General features: G+C 54.4%; 1 protein-coding gene across 1 annotated transcript in view; it reads left to right on the top strand.

The window, feature by feature from the left end:
- Positions 1 to 11,302, top strand: part of Agap1 (ArfGAP with GTPase domain, ankyrin repeat and PH domain 1) — a 411,357-nt gene that overhangs the window by 42,150 nt on the left and 357,905 nt on the right.

Here is an 11,302-nt window from a genome sequence, read left to right as displayed (position 1 = left end):
GGCCTGCTCGGGCCGAGCTTCCCTGCGCAGCGCCGGGCCTCCGGTGCGTGCCTGGTGGGCCTTCAGCCCACGGAGAAGCTTCTCTGCCCACCCTGCGGGTGTTACTGCGGGCTGCGTCCTCCCCGCAGGCCCGGAGGGTCTCTGGCAGCTAGACGGAAGGTCGAGCTCTGAGTCTACCCAGAGGCTGTTCAGGGGCGAGGAGCAGCAGGCTGACCCCACCTGCAGGGAGGGGCGCCCTCGGCTCGCTGCATCTCCTGTGGCCCCCGTGGCTGAGTGGGCTCGGGGGTGTTGTCTGAGGTGAGGCCTCCCGGGCGAGGTCCCACCCTGTCCTGACCCCTCGTCTCCCCGCCTGCCCCTTCTGCCTCCCCAGGGCGGGGCGGGGTGGGGCGGGGTCTCCCGTCCTCCTGTCTCCCCAGGAGACCCAGAGCCGAGGGGGGGCAGCTGGGCAGACCCCTCGGGAGGCCAATTACGCTGTTTTTCTTTGTGTGGTTGCTGTTTATTCCTGGAAGGTTTTTGCCCTTGGTACTTTCAGGGTGAGCGGATGCCTGCGGGGTTCTCTGAACGCTCCAGTTCTCTTCTAAATGGCTCTCCTGGCAAGGCTTAGTTCCACTGGACGAGTGGGTCATTGAGCCCAAGATGACAGGAAGCGTCACTTTACAGTGCACAGCGCGTGTCGCTGGGACTCGGGGGGCTCAGGTGGTCCTCATGGCGGGCGCTGCTGTCTTTCAGCTGTGAGAGCTGAGGGGACTTAAATCTGCTTGGGTTTGCCCTGTTTGAGAGAGGTTTGGGAAATGAGTGGGGGGGGGGTTTGAAGGGTTGTGGGGAGCAGGCGTGACTGCACCGCCGAGAGCCTCCTGGGCTCGGGCCGAGGCCTTCTGGCTGGGTCTGTCTCTCCGCGCTTGCTGGACTTTCCGCATGTCGCCAGTGTGAGAAATACAGTTAGTACCTGGAGGAGGGGGACGCTGGCTCCCCGGCAGCAGTGCCTACAGCACGGGTGGGAACCAATCCTGTGCTAAGGCTTGGTGTGGTGGATGTCTGGAAAGGTAGGCTGGTGGGCTGTGGAGGACAGCACCAAGGGCTGGGCCTGTGGGATTTCTTCCTTGCTCCTTCCTTCGGTGACATCTCCCTCCCCGGAAACGTCACTGGCCAGGCAGGGGCTGCAGGGGATGGGCAGGTGTGCAGAGCTGTAGTGGTTGCTGAGAGGCACAGCCTTGAGGACAAGCAGAGGAGGAGGAGGGGAGCAGAGGCCCGGATGGAGAGCCCGGAGCTTTAGGAACACCTTTGAGGAGGGGATGCTGGGGCATGCTGCCCTCAACCTGAGCCAGATTCTGATCTGCAGAGCCTCCGACCTTGCAGTGGGCTTAGGAAGCAGAGAGGCAGCAATCTGCTTAGTTTAAAAACAAGCATACCCGCGTGCGTACACACACACACACACACACACACACACACACACACACACTTCTGATCCTGTAACTGAAACCCTCAGGTTACTGATGCAACCACAGCTGGCTCTCACTCTCCTCAGTGCCCTGCTGCGCAGCTCTGTGAACGTCTGCTTATTTTGTCTGCAGGTTGCATGAATCCCGTGTCTTGCACCGTTAGGATTTGTTGAGGAGAACTGAACGGAGCTAAGCGCAGTAGGTAGTTGCTGCTGCTGGAACTGTCCTTGTTGTCAGTATCAGAAGGCACGTCTTCTGTCCTGTTGGTGGACATTGGTGGCTGTGCCTTCCGGGTGTGAGTTGGAGCCTGCTCTCGGGGAGTTTACACAGGGAGCCACAGTAGGGCTTTGGTTTGGAGGGAACCGCAGGCCAGGACCTTGTCCAGGTATGGGAGGGGCCCAGTGGGGAGAAGCCAGTCAGGTGACCATGAGCAGCCCTGACATTCATCATTGTACCTTCACACAGAGCACTTAAGTTAGAGCCTTTCCTTTCTTTCTTTCTTTTTCTTGTTGAAGTAAGACCTTAAGTGTGAACTTGGCTAGTTGAGTGACCTCAATTTCCTAATCTATGTACAAACATTGACAGAGCAGAGAAGAATTCTCTGTGGCACAGAGGTTGTGGCTTCAGGAAAGACTTCAGGGACTTTTTACATGCCAGCTTGAGACCCTGCACCTGTTTGAGGTCACTGTTATCAGTTCAGATAGGAGAAAACAAAGACACTGAAAGAAACTTCAAGGCTTTCTCATTGTGGATTTCAGCGTTGAAATTCGATGCGATGTAGGGGGCTCACAAGGCCACTGCCTCTAGGAGCAGGCACTAGAAAACAACAGGCGGGCTGGGGATATAGCCTAGCGGCAAGAGTGCCTGCCTCGGATACACGAGGCCCTAGGTTCGATTCCCCAGCACCACATATACAGAAAACGGCCAGAAGTGGCGCTGTGGCTCAAGTGGCAGAGTGCTAGCCTTGAGCGGGAAGAAGCCAGGGACAGTGCTCAGGCCCTGAGTCCAAGGCCCAGGACTGGCAAAAAAAAGAAAACAACAGGCGATTCTTTTTTATCCCAAACAAGAGCTTTGTGCCAAGCCCTGTCGATCTGCCCGTGCTTGGAACCACCACCTCTGTTGGGGTATCTAATGTGGTTGACGTGGGTGGCAGCGCTTAAGTTGTGCTTGTGTCTGGGCTGGGGCAGGATCCTAGAGTTCCTGTGGATGCCGTTGTCTGTTGGTCTGTTGGTAAAGGGGTGCCACGGGCCTTCATGCTACCTTGGGTGGTCTGTGTGGAGGACTCACATATCCCACCCCAAGCCCTGGCCTGCTCCTGGGCCAGCCGCACGCCCTTCCGGCCCCTGCATCTGATGCTTTCTTCAGGCAGGGCCCCGTTGAGGTATCCGGCCGCGGCTCTGGGCCTGCTGTCAGGCTGGTCAGGACCGTGCGCAGTCACGGCTCCTCATCGCGGGTCTTGGTGGTAGACCCGAACTTTCCTCTTTCCTAGTGGATTACACGCTGGATTACAAATGTCACTGCTTTTCTCTGCCCTTGTAGTGGGAGCCAGTCCAGGTCAGCCCTCTGTGCCCCTTACAGGGGGCAGAAGCTTCCCTTCTGAGTCACCAGGCCAAGAGTTTCAGGCAGCTTGTTTGTAACTCTTGCTGGGTGCTGTGGGAAGCTCCCCGAGGGAGCTCTGGGGAAGGCCGTCTTCAGAGGTAGAAAGGTAGGTTGAAGGTCAGGCTTTGGGGAGCAGGAGGGAACTGGGAGGTAGCAGACTAACCTGGTGGGTCATTAGGAGCCTGCTCTGGAGCATGGATTTGATTAGTGCGGTCCCCGGTGGAGCAGGTCCTGCCCGGCTGCTCCTCCCCAGTCACTAGGTTTCTGTGGTGGGAAGTTTGCGTGGGCCAGGGACATGCATGGCAGGAGTGCAGAAAGATCAGGACTGAGTTCCTGTGTTTGTGTGGTGGTGGTGGTCCTGGGGATTGAAGCCAGGACCTCCTGTTTGCCAAGCGAGCCTTTCAGCATTCGGGAGGGACCACATCCCTTTCCTTGTTTCAGATAGTGGGTTGGCTAGCTTCGCTCAGCTGCCCTGGGATTTTCAGTGCTGCTTCTACCTCCCCGAGGAGCCGGAGTGAAGAGCATGAAGCACCGGGGCTGGCTCAGGGCTGAGCGCTGACTGCACCCTGCAGGGCCAGGGAGGGCCTCTCAGGGGCCCCCGTGTGACTGAAGGCTCCCCGGGAAGGCAGGCAGGAGCATCTCCGCTGCAGGCTGTCGTCGGGAGCCCCTCTCCACCCACCCGGCCTTTGCTCCCAGGAGGGAAGCCAGAGTGCGATCGGAGTGCCGCGTGCTCCACGAAACCTTCACGCCATTTCCAGTCGCTTCTTGAGAGTTTGCCGAATAGTGCCGATAAAATTGTGGAGGAGCTCTGGAGAGCTGGTCCCCACGAGAAGGAGCTCCTGCCGTCTCTGTGTCGCACGCCCTCCTCCCGGGGGCCCTGGCCGGGTCCGAGGGCGTAGAGCCAGGCAGCTGCCTTGCCACAGCAGGGCTACCCTGGCCGTCCCTCTCCCGTGTCACTGTGGATGTGGTCCTTGTCCTTCCCCTCTGCATTCTTTTTTTAAAATTTCTGGTACTGGGGCTTGGACTCAGTGCCTCATGCTCTTGCTTTGCTTTTTCACTCAAGGCTGTGGTGTTCTGCCACCTGAGCCACACTTCCACTGTGGCCTTTTGCTGGTTAACTGGAGACAAGAGTCTTACAGACTTTTCTGCCTGGGCTGTCCTCGAACTGTGGTCCTTAGATCTTAGCCTCTTGACTAGTTAAGGCCGCCAGCATCTGACGTAAGCATTTTTTCTTTAAAAGGAGCCAATGGCTTGCCTGCCCGCAGTGCCACCTTGCCCCTGTCCGTGCCTGCTTCTGTGATGCAGAGACACAGCCTGCCGAGCAGAGCGGTCTCACTCCGCCCTCTGAGCGAGGGCGGCTCCAGCCCAGCCTTTGCTCGCTGGGCTCGTGCTTGGCGGGTTTGGCACAGAGAGACCCACTGAACGCAGCAGGGGGCTCCCTCACCCACGGGCCAGTCGGTCCAGGTGCCAACCCGAGCAGGGCCACATTCCTGGGCTCCCTAGGAAGCCCCCTCTGGTGTGTGTCACCTGACCGCCACGGGGCACATGTACAGCACGGATGGGGGGGGGGGTGTCGCAGTGCATCCTGGGAGGCTGGTGTGAGGAAGGGGGGCAGCTTGGCTTTAGGCCCTGGAGCCCTGGAGCCAGTGTTTCTCGACTTAACTCCATGGCCACTGAAAAAGTGTGGTCAGGAAACCCGTATGTTTCGCAATACCATCTCTCAAGCCCTTGACAGCATTTCCAGAATGTTCTCCTCTCTATCCACTTCCTTTCCCTGTTTGCTTTAGCCTGTCTTAAGAGGACCCCAGAGAGGCCAGCCCATTTTGCTCACTTGGAGTTCCAGGAAGTCTGTGTGTTTCCCACAGTGACGGGACCAGGGCCTCATGCCTCAGCGAGGACTCAGCCTTTAAAGGGCTGCTGGATTGGAGAGATGCGACCCTTCAGCCGCCGGGACCTGCAGTGATGCGGTGTGCTCCCGTCCGCACTGAGGGCGTGCAGGGCATAGTCCCAAACAGGGAGAGAAAGCAATGTTCGTTGCGTATTTCATTAAATATTAAATATAGACATACGCGCACTTACGCGTATGTATGCAGAGCAAGAGAGAGAGAGGACACAATGGAAGGGCTCGGGCGTCTCAGGGATGTCTGCTCAGTTGACCAGGGGAGTGTATGAGATGTCTCCTGGCAGTCCAGCCAAGCCTCCACAGTGCGCGCCTTTCCCTGTGGCTGTGATTACCAAGGGCTTGGCCCTGCGAGCGCTGTCCTCTTAAGACCTTAGATCGCTGTCGCCTCGTAAGAGCCATGTAGACTTGCTGTAGGGGACACTAGACAGCAAGGAAACTGAGGAGCCAAAGCATGTCCTTGCGATTGCGCGCCCAGACTCACAGGTAGCCACTGTGCCCTGGCCGCGTTAGGTCATTCGGGACACTTTCTGTGCTCATTGTGTTCTGTCATTATAACAAAACACAGAGCCAGTCAACTTAGAATTTTATTTTTGTGTACAGTTGTAGAGGTTGCAGACCAGGGTTAGGTGACACTGTGGCTTTGGGTCAGGGGAGGCACCTCAGGAATGGAGCCCATGGCGGCAGCGTGAAAGCACTTCCTCAGGATGGGCCGCTGTCCCCACCCCCCTGGAGGCCACATACATCCCCAGGGACCTGCTAGCTCCCACCAGGCCCACCCCTCCCAGTCTCCACTGTTCCACCTCCTCCTAGCAGTTCCCGTCTACTCAGGACCCAGACATAGCACCCATGAAACCCAGTCTGTGATTTTTACTTAAAAAAATGCTATCTTTATTGACGTAATTAACATACTTTAAGATCACCCCCCTCAAAGTGTATAAGCTAGTGATTTTTTTTCCATAGACTTGTATAACTGAGATCACTATCTTAATTTTAGAACATTTTGTCATTTCCAGAGAGCCCTGTACTTCTTAACAGGCAATGCTAATTTTGTCTCCCAGCTTTCTCATCAGAAAGGATAGTTGGGCTGTGTCTGCCTTTTGGTTGTTCTGAGTGAGTTATCACTAGCAGATTATGGGAATCCCAGTTTCTCCACATTCTTGGCCGTGGTGTTCTGTAGCTGTCTTAGTGGTACAAAGTGGCGTATCATTGTGGCTTAGAGTTACATTACACTGACTAATTGAGTTGGACAGGTTTTCTTGTGTATGATTGGTCATTCGTTTTTGGAGCTATGCCTGTTCACATGTTTTGTGCATTTTAAAATTGGGTAAATGCAGTCAGGTCCGGGGGGTCGGGGCGTAGCTCACATCTGTAATCCTAGCCACTCAAGGAGGCAGAGATCTGAGGATGATAGTTCAAAGCCAGCCTGGGCAGGGAAGTACATGAGACGCTTATCTCCAGTTAACTACCCAAAAAGTCCAGAAGTGGGACTGTGGCTCAATAGTAGAGCACTTGAGTAAAAAAGCTCAGGGACAGTGTCTAGTCCCCGAGTTTGAGCCCCAGGACCGGCACACAAAAATTTGATTATTTGTCCTTTTATTGTTGAGTTGTAAGTATTCTTGGTATTCTAGATTGTAGGTGCCTGTCAGATACATGATTTACAGACCCATTCCTTCATTCAGGGACTTGGCTTTTCATGTTCGTGATAAAGTTTTTTTATATACTCATTTTTATTTTAATTAAATCCAGTGTGCCTCTCTTTTGTTCTTTCCTTCCCAATCACTGCCTAATATGAGAGCATGAAGATAAACTCCTGTGTTTTCTTCTAAGAGCTTTTGCTTTTTTATTTGTTTATTATTTTTCAGTACTGAGGATTGAACTCGGGGCCTTGTGCTTTCAATGAAGGTTCTTTTACTGATACTACATGGTCAGTCTTCTTCTAAGAGTTTTTTTGTTTTTTCTTTTAGACCAGATCTTTGATCTGTTTTTGAGCTCTTCGTTACATGTAGTATAAGACAGAGTGATTCTTCAATTTTTAAAGGGAAAAACAGGGATCCTATAAATGCCATTCCCCAATTTGGCTTTTCCCCATCATAGCATTTGGCTATCTTATGCACTGGCTTGTTTAGATTTCATTCCCTTTTGCAGGACTCAGTAGAAGAGGGGAGGCCAGGAGTGCCCTGTGCCTGGGGTAAGTGTCAGGTCCCATGGCTTTGCTGACTTTGAAGAGGAGGACCGGGGGACAAAGATAGAGGGTGGAGGGTGGCCTTGAGAATCCTTTGAGAGGACGAGGAAATGGATTCTCCCCAGAGCCTTTCGTGCAGTCCTGAGGGCACTGGAGGTTGATCTGGTGACGCCTGCCTGTCTGCCTGCCAGGGCCTTCCCAACCTCAGAGCTGCGGCAGAAGGAAGCCGTGTTTTCAGGCATGGAGCTTGCGGGCCCCGGTTGCAGTAGCAGGAGGGGGTGAGCATGGCACCTGTCTTTGCAGGTGGCTTCTGTTTCAGGGCTTGGTTTTCTCTGTGGCTGTGTGTGGCCACTAGAAATAGGAGTTTGCTCTGTCACATCGTTATATGGTGAGAAAAAGGAGAAGCCACTTTTTGAGAGGTTGAATCTTGGAGTCTTTATTAAAAGGCTGGCGACTGCATTGCATGGTGGACTCTCGTCTCAAAGACCAGCAGCCAGCAAATACACTTAACGCTGTTGGGAAACTGAGCTATGGAGGCTGGAGAGGAAAGAAAGAACAAAAACAATGCCAACAAACCAATTCAGCTCCAGTGGAGAGCTGAAGTGGGACGCCATGGTGAGTGGAGACGAGCCGGGAGACAGGAGTTAGGACAGGAACACAGACTCACGTGGCATGGCGTAATAGTGTCAGAGCTGGTCTGGGCCTAAACAGGGTCAGGTCAGGGGGCAGGGTCACCGGAAACTCACAGTCCCAGGCACTGGACTGACAGGTTTAGTAACCTATCAGCCAAGTGCCTGCCCTTGCTTCCAGGGATTCAGGCTCACCCATCACCCTTTCCCCACAACGAAGACACGATGCCAGACCCTACCATCCACCTGCGGCCAAGATGGTGCTGGCCAGACCCGGACTCCCTATTTCAGCATTCTGCAAAAAAGTCATAAACAGCGTTGACCAAGGTGAATGTGGCGGCTCACACCTGTAACTCATTGCCTGGAAGGTTCTACACAAGCCTGGGCAAAAATTTCCTAAGACCTCCATCTCGACCAGTAGCTGGTCATGGCTGCATACACCTGTCATCTCAGCTGTGCAGTAGCTATAAATAGGAGTCCAGATGGCCTGGGCATAAACGTGACACCCCATCCTCAAAATAACTACAGCGCAGAGGGCCGAGGCCTGGCTTAGGAGCAAGTGCACCAGAGAACATGAGCTCCAGACAGCGGCATCCCATGTTGACGAGACTGTTGGTGAGGACAGAAGAGTGCGGGTCACTGTGCGGTCCCGGGCAGGGAGACCTGTGAGCCCTGTGCCTCTGGTTTGGGGCTTGTGGAGGACAGCGTGGCTCGCGGATGTTGGAATAGAGAACCGTGTGGTGCAGACCTTGTTTGGAGCTCTGTGTGAACGCAGCATTTCTTCACAGTCGTGGGTAAATAGGTGTCAGTGAGTGAGCTGGGAGACAGAGCCGTGGTTTCTAGTATTACTCCCTTAGGAAAAGTGTCTCAAAGTCTAAACCATTGCACACTGGTGGATAAGCCTTAGAAAAGCTGCACATACCTTGGTATGTGGAGGGGAGCTGGAGGGAATGGTAATGGTGTGAGTGGGGAAGGGGGCAGGAACGGGGTGGGTCCCCCGACTTGATGGAGTCTCTTCAGTTCCTGCACTTGGTGCCTCTGACTAGAGACACCCTTCACCCAGCTTCCGTGCTGTGGCAGCGGGGCCGGAGGGACGCCGACTGGAGAGGAGGTCTAGGCCTGGGGTGGGTGTGCCCAGCCCCCGGGCAGGCTCAGGCCTGACCCTGGACAGCCCCGCCCCAGGCCTCGTGCTCCCCGCCTTCTGCTTAGTTGTTTGCCTATGTGGTGAGGAAGTGGAGAGGATTCAGTAGGTATATTTCAGTATTTGGGCAAAGTATCTGGGAACTTAAATAAAGGCCAATTAAATACCCTTTTTGGATTAGAGCTGTAATTGACTTAACATTTAAGTCAGGAAGGAAGGCCTTTGATTTAAAAACTGTTGACAGATCTGAGCCTAAGCTGCTTCTGTTTGCAGAGGCAAGCCTCTGGCTCCCAGCGGTGGAAACGTGACTTCCCTGAGCCCTCCCAAGTTGGGCTTGAGACAGACGCGCTCCACCAAAGGCAGAGCTTCCAACTGTAACGGAAGCTTGGGGCTCTTCCAGGGACTGGGTTCAGGATTCTCTGCAGAGCAAGCTAGTGAATATCTCAACTTAGTCAAAATGAGCAGAAAAGTTTCAAGTCACCTAATGGTGACAGTGTATTCGAGCTCAGCGATTGAGATAAGTATGCATAAAATTTTGCAAGTAAAAGATCCTTTCAAGACAGCTTCTTAAAGGAAGTCAGCACGTCCTGCACTTTCAGGATTCTTCCAGCGATTGAAGGTGATTCCTTTTAGTTAGCTGTGAAGTGTAATTGGAATAGCACCTTTATTTTCTCATGCTGTCGTAAGCCAGCAGTGTAGTCAAATTGTAGTGTATTATGTGTGTGATCGAATGATTCTAGTGTGCTGGAATCCACTGTGCCCGCGTGGGAGGGAGGAGAAGGGCTGGCAGGGCTGCCGTGGTATCCTCTCTGTGTGGGGCGGGGCCACCCCTGGTGTCCTCGCCCGCGGGTGCGTTTCGGAGCAGAGCGTGCTGTTCTTGAAGAGCATGGATTTCACCTACCCACTCCACCCCAAGACTTCTCTGCATCCACCTGCTCCCTTCGTGCCCCTCCAAGGCCAGGCTCCAGGCTCCACTTCTCAGCGCCGGCCTTCCACAGTGCGAGGCTCAGTCCTCGGAGTCACTCTGTTCCTGCCCGCGCTGCTCTGTACCGCTGCAGCTGGGCAGCCTCTGCTTCGCCCTTGGTGACGGGTGGTACTGCCACTGTACTTGCCTCCTGGTGTAGCTGCATGCTGTGCCCCGCACCCAGAGTGATCTGTCTGCTGGGTAGGGGAAGTATGGAGCCTAGGTGTTTTCCCCACCTACCATGTGTCCTCAGAGCTATCTGGCCTGGGTCATGCTTCCATCCCTGGAACCTGTCTGTCCCCAGCTCCTCAGTTCTCGCTGCCCTGCCTTCTGTTCCTCTGTCTCGGCTGTGTTGGAGCTGCCTGGCTCTCTCCTGGGCTTTGCCATTCTTGGAACAATGCTTCTGGAGCCCCTGCTGAGCAGGCCCAGTTTCTTCCACAGGGCTGAAACTAAGGGACTTTTTCCCCCTGTGGGGAAATACATGCATCAGTTGGATGTAGGCCTTCCACACACACTGTTCTGCTTGTACAAGCAGATTTAGTGTGGGGCCATCACTGGAGGAAGTGTGTGCGGGTTTGGTGTGAGCCATCACTGGAGGAAGTGTGTGTGGGTTTGGTGTGGGGCATCACTGGAGGAAGTGTGTGTGGGTTTGGTGTGGGTATCACTGGAGGAAGTGTGTGTGGGTTTGGTGTGGGGCATCACTGGAGGAAGTGTGTGCGGGTTTGGTGTGAGCCATCACTGGAGGAAGTGTGTGCGGGTTTGGTGTGGGCCATCACTGGAGGAAGTGTGTGTGGATTTGGAGTGGGTATCACTGGAGGAAGTGTGTGTGGGTTTGGTGTGGGTATCACTGGAGGAAGTGTGTGTGGATTTGGTGTGGGGCATCACTGGAAGAAGTTGTGTGTGGGTTTGGTGTGGGGCATCACTGGAGGAAGTGTGTGTGGATTTGGTGTAGGCATCACTGGAGGAAGTTGTGTGTGGGTTTGGTGTGAGCCATCACTGGAGGAAGTGTGTGTGGGTTTGGTGTGGGCCATCCCTGGAGGAAGTATGTGTGGGTTTGGTGTGGGGTTGCCACGGGAGGAAGTTGTGTGTGGATTTGGTGTGGGGCATCACTGGAGGAAGTGTGTGTGGGTTTGGTGTGGGTATCACTGGAGGAAGTGTGTATAGATTTGGTGTGGGTATCACTGGAGGAAGTATGTGTGGGTTTGGTGTGGGGCATCACTGGAGGATGTGTGTGTGGATTTGGTGTGGGACATCAATGGAGGAAGTGTGTGTGGGTTTGGTGTGGGCCATCACTGGAGGAAGTTGTGTGTGGATTTGGTGTGAGCCATCACTGGAGGAAGTGTGTGTGGGTTTGGGGTGGGCATCACTGGAGGAAGTGTGTGTGGGTTTGGTGTGGGGCATCATTGGAGGAAGTGTGTGTGGGTTTGGTGTGGGGCATCACTGGA

Source organism: Perognathus longimembris, chromosome 4 (assembly GCF_023159225.1).
Source record: "Perognathus longimembris pacificus isolate PPM17 chromosome 4, ASM2315922v1, whole genome shotgun sequence".
Classification (NCBI taxonomy): Eukaryota; Metazoa; Chordata; class Mammalia; order Rodentia; family Heteromyidae; genus Perognathus; species Perognathus longimembris.
Note: the sequence above shows the minus strand (reverse complement) of the source record. Positions and strands in the feature narration are given on the sequence as shown.